The 12,734-nt window shown below is 38.3% G+C and overlaps 1 non-coding gene across 1 annotated transcript; it reads left to right on the forward strand.

The window, feature by feature from the left end:
- The first annotated feature begins 6,483 nt into the window (after window positions 1-6,483).
- Window positions 6,484-6,591, forward strand: LOC112730907 (small nucleolar RNA R71). The gene has a single exon (XR_003166709.1). It is a non-coding gene; the product is annotated as a small nucleolar RNA R71 (small nucleolar RNA).
- Window positions 6,592-12,734: the final 6,143 nt, after the last annotated feature.

Raw genomic sequence — 12,734 nt, forward strand, 5'->3', positions numbered from 1 at the left:
TTAAGCTAATTAATCCACTTGATTTACCTTCATAGTTAGAGGTTAACAAAGTGGGATTAAAATCAAATTCTCATCATAATTGATAAGGATAGGACTTTCAATTCTAATACCTTGCCAAGAGTTTATTTTATTATTATTATTTTATTTTTCTTATCATTTAACATACTGGTTCCTTACTTTCAAAACCCCCAATTTACAAGACTCATAACCAATAATAAGAACATACTTTCCTGCAATTCCTTGAGAAGACGACCCGATGTTTAAATACTCGGTTATCAATTTTAAAGAGATTTGTTACTTGTGACAACCAAAACTTTTGTAAGAAAGGTTGATTGCTTGGTTTAGTAACTATACTTGCAACGAGAGTTTACTATAACTTCTAAACCATCAATCTTCTGTTCTTTCAAAACGGCGCCGTTGCCGGGGAATTACAAACGTGTGCCTTATTATTGGTTATTGTAAATATTTGCTTTTTGCTTGTTTATTTATTTTTATTTTTGTTTTTATTTTTACTTTTTCATAAATTAAGAGGTTATTGGTTTTATTTAATTATTAAAATTTTTTCAAAAATTTGTTCTTCATGTTCATCTTGACCTTCAAGTTGTTCTTAGTTGTTTTCTTCGTTTTGATCTAAAAATTTTAAGTTTGGTATCATTTTATTGTTTTTCTCTTTCCTCATTTAATTCAAAAATATCTTTTCTCTTTATTTTTATTGAATTTTTGAATTTTTCATAAAAAAAAAAATTCAGATTTTGATTTTAAAATTTTTATCTTATCTTATCTTAGTTTTAAATTTTAAAATTCAAATATTTTTCAAAAATCATATCTTTTTCAAAATCTTATCTTATTGGTGCACGAAATTGTGATACATATCCATGGCTTCAAAGGCCTGGTGCTCTGATCTAGTTTTATTGTCTGTCACAACTTCGATACAACTAACCAGCAAGTGCACTGGGTCGTCCAAGTAATACCTTACGTGAGTAAGGGTCGAATCCCACGGAGATTGTTGGTATGAAGCAAGCTATGGTCACCTTGCAAATCTCAGTCAGGCAGATATAAAGTGATAATGGTGTTTTTGAATAATAAATAATAGACTAGGGATAGAGATACTTATGTAAATCATTGGTAGGAATTTCAGATAAGCGAATGGAGATGCTTTTCGTTCCTCTGAACCTCTGCTTTCCTGCTATCTTCATCCAATCAGTCTCATTCCTTTCCATGGCTGGCTTTATGTGATACATCACCACTGTCAATGGCTACTTTCGGTCATCTCACGGGAAAATGATCCAATGCCCTGTCACGGCACGGCTAGTCGTCTGGAGGCATCACCCTTGTCAATGGCTTCATCTTTTCCTCTCAGTGAATAATATGCTCACGCACCCTGTCACGGCACGGCTATTCATCTGTCGGTTCTCGATCATGCTGGAATAGGATTTACTATCCTTTTGCGTCTGTCACTAACGCCCTGCAATCGCGAGTTAGGAGCTCGTCACAGTCATTCAATCATTGAATCCTAATCGGAATACCACAGACAAGGTTTAGGCTTTCCGGATTCTCTTGAATGCCGCCATCATTCTAGCTTACGCCACGAAGATTCTGGTTAGGAGATCTAAGAGATATTCATTCTAGCTTATTTCATGTAGAACAGAAGTGTTTGTCAGGCACGCGTTCATAAGGGAGAAGGATGATGAACGTCACACATAATCATCACCTTCATCACGTTCTTGGGTGCGAATGGATATCTTAGAAGCGAAATAAGAAGAATTGAATAGAAAACAGTAGTACTTTGCATTAATCTTTGAGGAACAGCAGAGCTCCACACCTTAATCTATGGAGTGTAGAAACTCTACCGTTGAAAATACATAAGTGGAAGGTCCAGGCATGGCCGAGATGGCCAGCCCCCTAAACGAGATCACAGGATCAAAATACAATCCAGGATGTCAAATACAATAGTAAGAGGTCCTATTTATAATAAACTAGCTACTAGGGTTTACATGAGTAAGTAATTGATGCATAAATCCACTTCTGAGGCTCACTTGGTGTGTGCTTGGGCTGAGCCTGAGTGTTGCACGTGCAGAGGCCATTTGTGGAGTTGAACGCCAGTTTCTGTGCCAGTTTGGGCGTTCAACTCTGGTTTTGGATCCTTTTCTGGCGCTGGACGCCAGATTTGGGTAGAAAGCTGGCGTTGAACGCCAGTTTATGTCGTCAATTCTTGGCCAAAGTATGGACTATTATATATTGCTGGAAAGCCCTGGATGTCTACTTTCCAACGCAATTGGAAGCGCGCCATTTCGAGTTCTGTATCTCCAGAAAATTCACTTTGAGTGCAGGGAGGTCAGAATCCAACAGCATCAGTAGTCCTTCTTCAACCTCTGAATCTGATTTCTGCTCAAGTCCCTCAATTTCAGCCAGAAAATACCTGAAATCACAGAAAAACACACAAACTCATAGTAAAGTCCAGAAATATGAATTTAACACAAAATCTATTAAAAACATCCCTAAAAGTAACTAGATCCTACTAAAAACATACTAAAAACAATGTCAAAAAGCGTATAAATTATCCGCTCATCACAACACCAAACTTAAATTGTTGCTTGTCCCCAAGCAACTGAAAATCAAAATAGGATAAAAAGAATAGAATATACTATAAATTCCAAACTATCAATGAAACAGAGCTTCAATCATATGAGCGGGACTTATAGCTTTTTGCCTCTTGAATAGTTTTGGCATCTCACTTTATCCATTGAGGTTCAGAATGATTGGCATCTATAGGAACTTCAGATTTCGAATAGTGTTATTGACTCTCTTAGTTCAGTATGATGATTCTTGAACACAGCTTCTTTATGAGTCTTGGCCGTGGCCCTAAGCACTTTGTTTTCCAGTATTACCACCGGATACATAAATGCCACAGACGCATAATTGGGTGAACCTTTTCAGATTGTGACTCAGCTTTGCTAAAGTCCCCAATTAGAGGTGTCCAGGGTTCTTAAGCACACTCTCTTTTTTTTTTTTTGCTTTGGACCTTGACTTTAACCGCTCAGTCTCAAGTTTTCACTTGACACCTACACGCCACAAGCACATGGTTAGGGACAGCTTGGTTTAGCCGCTTAGACCAGAATTTTATTCCTTTAGGCCCTCCTATCCACTGATGCTCAAAGCCTTGGGATCCTTTTTAATTGCCCTTGCCTTTTGGTTTTAAGGGTTATTGGCTTTTTGCTCTTGCCTCTTGGTTTTAAGAGCTTTGGCTTTTTCTGCTTGCTTTTTCTTTTTCTTTCTATTTTTTTCGCCTATTTTTTTTTTCTGCAAGCTTTGTTCTTTGCTGCTTTTTCTTGCTTCAAGAATCATTTTTATGATTTTTCAGATTATCAAATAACATGTTTCCTAGTCATCATTCTTTCAAGAGCCAACATATTTAACATTCTCAAACAACAACTTCAAAAGACATATGCACTGTTCAAGCATACATTTAGAAAACAAGAAGCATTGTCACCACATCAATATAATTAAACTAAGTTCAAGGATAAATTCAAAACTTATGTACTTCTTGTTCTTTTGAATTAAAACATTTTTCATTTAAGAGAGGTGATGGATTCATAGGACATTCATAACTTTAAGACATAGTTACTAACTACTAATGATCATGTAATGAAGACACAAACATAGATAAGCACATAACATAGAAAACGAAAAACAGAAGAATTAAGAACAAGGAATGAATCCACCTTTTTGATGGTGGTGTTTCCTTCTTGAGGAACCAATGATGTCCTTGAGCTCTTCTATGTCTCTTCCTTGTCTTTGTTGCTCCTCCCTCATTGCTTTTAGATCTTCTCTGATTTCATGAAGGATGATGGAGTGCTCTTGATGTTCCACCCTTAGTTGCTTCCAATAATTGTGTGGAAGAAAATGTATCCCCTGAGGTATCTCAGGGATATCTTGATTTGCAGTCAAATGTTCTACCACTGAGCTATAGACCCTTGATGGAAGCTTTTGTCTTCCCTTTCCTCTTTCTAGAGGTTTCTCTGGCCTTAGGTGCCATCAATGGTTATGGAAAAAACAAAAAAGCTATGCTTTTACCACACCAAACTTAGAATGTTGCTCGCCCTCGAGCAAAAGAAGAAAGAATAGAAGAATAAGAAGAAGATATGGAGGAGATGGATGGGAGTGTGTATTCGGCCATATGGGTGGGATTGGGTGGGAGAGAGATGTTGAATTTTTGAAGGTAGTGGGTGTATGGATGTGAGTGGTAAATGGAAAAAAAGAAGGGATGATCATGAATGGAAAGAGAGATGTTGAGGTAGGTGGGGATCCTGTGGGGTCCACAGATCCTGAGATGATCCTGTGGGGTCCACAGATCCTGAGGTGTCAAGGCATTTACATCCCTGCACCAATTTAGGCATGTAAAATGCCCTTGCACACAACTCTGGGCGTTCAGCGCCAGGTTGGTGCCCATTTTGGGCGTTCAACGCCCCTTTGCTGCCATTTCTGGCGTTGAACGCCAGGACCATGCTTGTTCTGGGCGTTCAGCGCCAGGATGCTCCCATTCTGGGCGTTCAGCGCCAGAACTATGCTCTGTTCTGGCGTTTGAACGCCGGACAGATGATCCTCCAGGGTGTGATTTTTCTTCTGCTGTTTTTGATTCCGTTTTCAATTTTTATATTTTTTTTGTGACTCCTCATGATCATGAACCTATAAAGACACATAACTAAGAAAAATATAGTTAGATAAATAAACATTGGGTTGCCTCCCAACAAGCGCTTCTTTAATGTCAATAGCTTGACAGTGGGCTCTCATGGAGCCTCACAGATGTGCAGAGCTTTGTTGAGACTCTCCAACACCAAACTTAGAGTTTGGATAAGGGAGTTCAACACCAAACTTAGAGTTTGGTTGTGGCCTCCCAACACCAAACTTAGAGTTTGACTGTGGGGGCTCTGGTTGACTCTGCTTGGAGAGAAGCTTTTTCTGCTTCCTCTCCATGGTTGCAGAGGGAGATCCTTGAGTTTTAAACACAAGGGAGTTCTCATTCCATTGAAGGAATATTTCACCTCTGTCAACATCAATCACAGCTCTTGCTGTGGCCAGGAAAGGTCTTCCTAGGATGATGGATTCATCCTCTTCCTTTCCAGTATCCAGGACTATGAAATCAGCAGAGATGTAAAGGCCTTCAACCTTTACTAACACGTCCTCTACTTGTCCATAAGCCTGTTTTCTTGAGCTGTCTGCTATCTCTAATGAGATTTTAGCAGCTTGTACCCCATAGATTCCCAGTTTCTCTATTACAGAGAGGGGCATGAGGTTTATTCCTGAACCAAGGTCACACAGAGCCTTAAAGATCATGGTGCCTATGGTACAGGGTATTATGAACTTTCCAGGATCCTGTCTCTTCTGAGGCAATGTCAGTTGATCCAGATCACTTAGTTCATTGATGAACAAGGGAGGTTCAACTTCCCAAGTATCAATGCCAAATAATTTGGCATTTAGCTTCATGATTGCACCAAGAAACTTGGCAGTTTGCTCTTCAGTAACATCCTCATTCTCTTCAGAAGAGGAATACTCATCAGAGCTCATGAAGGGCATAAGGAGGTTCAATGGGATCTCTATGGTCTCTAGATGGGCCTCAGAGTCCTTTGATTCCTCAGAGGGAAGCTCCTTATTGACCACTGGACGTCCCAGGAGGTCTTCCTCCTTGGGATTCTCGTCCTCTCCTCTCCTCACAGGTTCGGCCATGGCGCTTATGTCAATGGCCTTGCACTCTCCTTTTGGATTCTCTTCTGTATTGCTTGGGAGAGTACTAGGAGGGATTTCAGTGATCCTTTTACTCAGCTGGCCCACTTGTGCTTCCAGATTTCTAATGGAAGACCTTGTTTCATTCATGAAACTTACAGTGGCCTTAGATAGATCAGAGACTAGATTTGCTAAATTAGAAGCATTTTGTTCAGAGTTCTCTGTCTGTTGCTGAGTTGATGATGGAAAAGGCTTGCTATTGCTAAACCTGTTTCTTCCACCATTATTAAAGCCTTGTTGGGGCTTTTGATCCTTCCATGAGAAATTTGGATGATTTCTCCATGTTGAGTTATAGGTGTTTCCATAAGGTTCACCTAAGTAATTTACCTCTGCTATTGCAGGGTTCTCAGGATCATAAGCTTCTTCTTCAGGAGAAGCCTCTTGAGTACTGTTGGATGCAGCTTGCATTCCATGCAGACTCTGAGAGATCATATTGACTTGCTGAGTCAATATTTTATTTTGAGCCAATATGGCATTCAGAGTATCAACTTCAAGAACTCCCTTCTTCATAGGCGTCCCATTACTCACAGGATTCCTTTCAGAAGTGTACATGAACTGGTTATTAGCAACCATGTCAATGAGTTCTTGAGCTTCTGCAGGCGTTTTCTTTAGGTGAATGGATCCACCTGCAGAAGTGTCCAGTGACATCTTTGATAGCTCAGATAAACCATCATAGAATATATCCAGGATGGTCCATTCTGAAAGCATGTCAGAAGGACACTTTTTGGTCAACTGTTTGTATCTTTCCCAAGCTTCATAGAGGGATTCACCTTCTTTCTGTCTGAAGGTTTGAACATCAGCTCTAAGCTTGCTCAGCTTTTGAGGAGGAAAGTACTTGGCTAAGAAAGCCGTGACCAGCTTATCCCAAGAGTTCAGGCTGTCTTTGGGTTGAGAATTCAACCATAATCTAGCTCTGTCTCTTACAGCAAAAGGGAAAAGCATGAGCCTGTAGACTTCAGGATCTACTCCATTAGTCTTAACAGTATCACATATCTGCAAGAATTCAGTTAAGAACTGAAAAGGATCTTCAGATGGAAGTCCATGAAACTTGCAGTTCTGCTGCATCAGAGAAACTAATTGAGGTTTCAGCTCAAAGTTGTTTGCTCCAATGGCAGGAATGGAGATGCTTCTTCCATGTAAATTGGAATTAGGTGCAGTAAAGTCACCAAGCATCTTCCTTACATTATTATTATTTTCGGCTGCCATCTCCTTTTCCTGTTCGAAAATTTCTGAAAGGTTATCTCTGGATTGTTGTATTTTAGCTTCCCTTAATTTTCTCTTCAGAGTCCTTTCAGGTTCTGGATCTGCTTCCACAAGAATGTTCTTATCCTTGCTCCTGCTCATATGACAAAGAAGAAGGCACAGAAAAATAATAATAATAATAGAGATCCTTTATTCCACAGTATAGGGATCCCTGTGTGAGTAGAAGAAGAGGGGGAGACAAAGAATGTAATATAATGGAAGAAACACAACTGTGAGGAGGCTAGAGATGTGAGATGAGATGTTAGGATATGAATGAATAAATAGAATAAGATGGGAGAGGGGGAATTTTCGAAAATATTTTTTGAAAAGGAGTTAGTGATTTTTGAAAAATGGTTTTTTGAAAAATGTTAGTGATTTTTTTTTTCGAAATTTTTTTTTAAATTAAAAAGAAAAATAAGAATAATTAGTTAATTAAAAAGAAATTTTTGAAAAAGAGGGAAGATATTTTCGAAAATTAGAGAGAGAGAGTTAGTTAGGTAGTTTTGAAAAAGTTAAGAAACAAACAAAAAGTTAGTTAGTTAGTTGAAGCAAATTTTTGAAAAGATAAGAAGTTAGGAAGTTAGAAAAGATATTTTGAAAAGATATTTTTGAAAAAGATAAGATAAGAAGATATTTTAAAAACTAATTTTGAAAAAGATTTGATTTTTAAAATCTCAATTAATGACTTGACTCACAAGAAATCACAAGATATGATTCTAGAACTCAAAGTTTGAATCTTTCTTAACAAGCAAGTAACAAACTTCAAATTTTTGAATCAAAACATTAATTGATTATGTTATTTTCGAAAATTTGGTATAAAAATAAGAAAAAGATTTTTGAAAAATATTTTTGAAATTTTCGAAAATAACTAAGAATTTTGAAAAAGATTTGATTTTTGAAAAAGATTTTGAAAAAGATAAGATTTTCAAATTGAAAATTTGATTTGACTCATAAGAAACAACTTGATTTTAAAAATTTTTGAAAAGGTCAACTCAAATTTTCGAATTTGATGAGAGAAAAATGGAAAGATATTTTTTTTTATTTTTGAATTTTTATGATGAGAGAGAAAAACACTAAAAATGATGCAATGCATGAAATTTTTAGATCAAAACAATGAATGCATGCATGAATGATATGAGTGTCAAGATGAACACCAAGAACACTTTGAATGTCAAGATGAACATCAAGAACATAATTTTGAAAAATTTTTAATGCAAAGAAAACATGCAAGACACCAAACTTAGAATTCTTTAATGCTTAGACACTAAGAATTCAAGAATGCATATGAAAAACATGAAAAGACACAAAACAAAAAATCATCAAGATCAAACAAGAAGACTTACCAAGAACAACTTGAAGATCATGAAGAACACCATGAATGCATGAGAATTTTCGAAAAATGCAAGATGCATATGCAAGTGACACCAAACTTATGATATGACTCAAGACTCAAACAAGAAACACAAAAATATTTTTGATTTTTATGATTTTCTAATTTTTTGGATTTTTATTTTATATTTTTCGAAAAATTCTTTTGAAAAAGAAAATAAAGATTCCAAAATTTTTAATATTAATTCCAAGAATCTTGCCATGTTAGTCTTAAAGCTCCAATCAAAGGGTCAGGCATGGCTTAATAGCCAGCCAAGCTTTAATCAAAATATGAGTGTAATTCAGACATGACAAGCCTAACATGCTCTATCCAAAAGAATTAGACATGGCTTTACAGCCAGCCATGCTTCACATGCTTCATGAAACACTGGAATTCATTCTTAAAAATTCTGAATAAAAAAAAAATTTTTTTTTTTTGAAAACATTTTTATTTTTTTCGAAAACAGATGAGAAAATTTTAGAAATATTTTTGAAAAATTTTTGAAAATAAAATAAAAAGAAAATTACCTAATCTGAGCAACAAGATGAACCGTCAGTTGTCCAAACTCGAACAACCCCCGGAAACGGCGCCAAAAACTTGGTGCACGAAATTGTGATACATATCCATGGCTTCAAAGGCCTGGTGCTCTGATCTAGTTTTATTGTCTGTCACAACTTCGATACAACTAACCAGCAAGTGCACTGGGTCGTCCAAGTAATACCTTACGTGAGTAAGGGTCGAATCCCACGGAGATTGTTGGTATGAAGCAAGCTATGGTCACCTTGCAAATCTCAGTCAGGCAGATATAAAGTGATAATGGTGTTTTCGAATAATAAATAATAGACTAGGGATAGAGATACTTATGTAAATCATTGGTAGGAATTTCAGATAAGCGAATGGAGATGCTTTTCGTTCCTCTGAACCTCTGCTTTCCTGCTATCTTCATCCAATCAGTCTCATTCCTTTCCATGGCTGGCTTTATGTGATACATCACCACTGTCAATGGCTACTTTCGGTCATCTCACGGGAAAATGATCCAATGCCCTGTCACGGCACGGCTAATCGTCTGGAGGCATCACCCTTGTCAATGGCTTCATCTTTTCCTCTCAGTGAATAATATGCTCACGCACCCTGTCACGGCACGGCTATTCATCTGTCGGTTCTCGATCATGCTGGAATAGGATTTACTATCCTTTTGCGTCTGTCACTAACGCCCTGCAATCGCGAGTTAGGAGCTCATCACAGTCATTCAATCATTGAATCCTACTCGGAATACCACAGACAAGGTTTAGACTTTCCGGATTCTCTTGAATGCCGCCATCATTCTAGCTTACGCCACGAAGATTCTGGTTAGGAGATCTAAGAGATATTCATTCTAGCTTATTTCATGTAGAACAGAAGTGTTTGTCAGGCACGCGTTCATAAGGGAGAAGGATGATGAGCGTCACACATAATCATCACCTTCATCACGTTCTTGGGTGCGAATGGATATCTTAGAAGCGAAATAAGAAGAATTGAATAGAAAACAGTAGTACTTTGCATTAATCTTTGAGGAACAGCAGAGCTCCACACCTTAATCTATGGAGTGTAGAAACTCTACCGTTGAAAATACATAAGTGGAAGGTCCAGGCATGGCCGAGATGGCCAGCCCCCTAAACGAGATCACAGGATCAAAATACAATCCAGGATGTCAAATACAATAGTAAGAGGTCCTATTTATAATAAACTAGCTACTAGGGTTTACATGAGTAAGTAATTGATGCATAAATCCACTTCTGGGGCCCACTTGGTGTGTGCTTGGGCTGAGCCTGAGTGTTGCACGTGCAGAGGCCATTTGTGGAGTTGAACGCCAGTTTCTGTGCCAGTTTGGGCGTTCAACTCTGGTTTTGGATCCTTTTCTGGCGCTGGACGCCAGATTTGGGTAGAAAGCTGGCGTTGAACGCCAGTTTACATCGTCAATTCTTGGCCAAAGTATGGACTATTATATATTGTTGGAAAGCCCTGGATGTCTACTTTCCAACGCAATTGGAAGCGCGCCATTTCGAGTTCTGTAGCTCCAGAAAATCCACTTTGAGTGCAGGGAGGTCAGAATCCAACAGCATCAGTAGTCCTTCTTCAACCTCTGAATCTGATTTCTGCTCAAGTCCCTCAATTTCAGCCAGAAAATACCTGAAATCACAGAAAAACACACAAACTCATAGTAAAGTCCAGAAATGTGAATTTAACACAAAATCTATTAAAAACATCCCTAAAAGTAACTAGATCCTACTAAAAACATACTAAAAACAATGTCAAAAAGCGTATAAATTATCCGCTCATCACTTATCTTATTTCAAAAATCAAATTTCAAAATTTTAAAATTGAAAAATCAAAATTCAAAATTTAAAAATTCAAATTTCAAATTTCAAAATTTTAAATTTCAAAATTCGAATTTCAAAATTTAAAAACTCAAAATTCAAAATTTAATTTTTCAAATTCAAAAATTTTAATTTCAATAACCTTTTAATTTGAATTTTTTTTATTTTCGTTTTTAATTTTTATTAGCTACCATGAATTCTTACCCCTCTCGCTTTGAGTTTGGTTCCAATGTTGTTGCAATGAATGGAAATTATAACAGGAACATGCATCAATATTTTCCATCTCCATATCCATCAATCCAAGAGCACTATGATCCTACTTATGATAGCCGAGCGCAACAAGAATCAAGGGATCGTCTCACGAAAACATGTGCAAAACTTCAAGCAACCCTTCACCAACTGGATCAAGCGATAAATCGATTACCTTCACGATGTTCGGACACTCAAGGAACCCCCATGGCCTCATGTGGGCAATCTAATGAAGAACGTAGTATGAAGGAGATATTAGAAACTCCGGTGGACAGTGAGCAGCACGATTTTATATTGAAACAATTGGAAGAAGCTACGCCTGCCATTGAGGAGGAAGAAGTGGTTGAAGACTTAGGAGATGCAGAACTTCCATGGGAAACTCCAGCCATAGAACCTCCTTCAAAGACGTTTGATATTGATGTTGAGGAGGGTGTACAACCTCCAAGGCATATCATGGCTAAAGACTTTGAAGAGGTTGATCAAGAGATGGAAATTCAAGAAGAAAAAGCACTACCTCCCATGCCCTTGGTAAGTAATGAAGAAGAGATTGAATTGGAAGAAAGCTACCAAGAGGAAGAGGTTGAAATTAAAGAAGTTTGCAAAGAGGTGGAAGTTGTCAAAGAGCACAAGGGAGTAGAGCTTGAAATCACCTTGCCAAAGTTATTGGAGACTCCTCCCCCTAAGTTGCCATCATCCTTCACAACATTCAAGTGGGTAAAATGCATATCCCTTAGCTTTCTAATCCCACTTGAATATGGGCTACTGGAGACGGATGGTCAACTTAGAGCTCTTTGTGGCATTAAGAGTAAGAGGAAGATGGCCAGTGGTAAGAATTGTCCTGCAAGGTTCATTATGGTTGGAAGCTTTAAGTTTAAACGCAAAGGTTGGTGTAAAGCTCAACTGAATGGGTCTAGGAAGTTGTTTGGCCACTTTAGTGAGAATTCAGATTGCTTGCTACCCAGATGGAATCATAATGATCAACACAAAGACGGGTGTAAAAGCAAAGTTTGGGACCCCGGAATTCATTCCAGCAATCAACACTCATGGGGTCTTGTCACTTGCTTCAACTTGCTTGAAGACTTTCTACGCTTAATTTGGGACCCCGGAGGTTACTGGAAGTACAAACATTGGTGGAGATTCCTGGATGAGTTCAAGCACAAGCCACCATAACAAAGGACTCACCAAATGTCCAACTTAAGGACTCTAACTAAAAGTGTTAGGTGGGAGACAACCCACCATGGTATGATCGGTCTTTTTTTCATTTTTATTTAGTTTTATTTGTTTTCAAGTTTTATTTTATTTTATTATATTGAACCTGGAGTTTTGCATAACATTCATATTAGCATTGCATTCTGCATTTTCATGCATAAAAAAAAAAAACACACGCACGCACGCGACACAGCAGCGTCGCTGACGTGTCCGTGTCACCAGTGCGTTTTGAAGAAAAGAATTGAACAGAGAGTCACGCAAGAGCATGGCTGGAGGCGTGCCTTTGGCACAAATCACCCCACGCGACCGCGTCGCTGACGCGTCCGTGTCACATGGGAAACATGCCCTCCACGCGTCCGCGTCACTCACGCGGCCGCGTGACCTGGAAATCGACGTAAGAAAGGATGCACGACCGAAAGTTGTGCTAGAGTGGTGTTGGACTGGTGCTGTACGCACAATTCTTACCACGCGGACGCATGCCTCACGCGCCCGCGTCATATCCCAATGATGGCCACTCACGCGATCGC

This window comes from Arachis hypogaea, chromosome 12, assembly GCF_003086295.3.
Source record: "Arachis hypogaea cultivar Tifrunner chromosome 12, arahy.Tifrunner.gnm2.J5K5, whole genome shotgun sequence".
Lineage (NCBI taxonomy): Eukaryota > Viridiplantae > Streptophyta > Magnoliopsida > Fabales > Fabaceae > Arachis > Arachis hypogaea.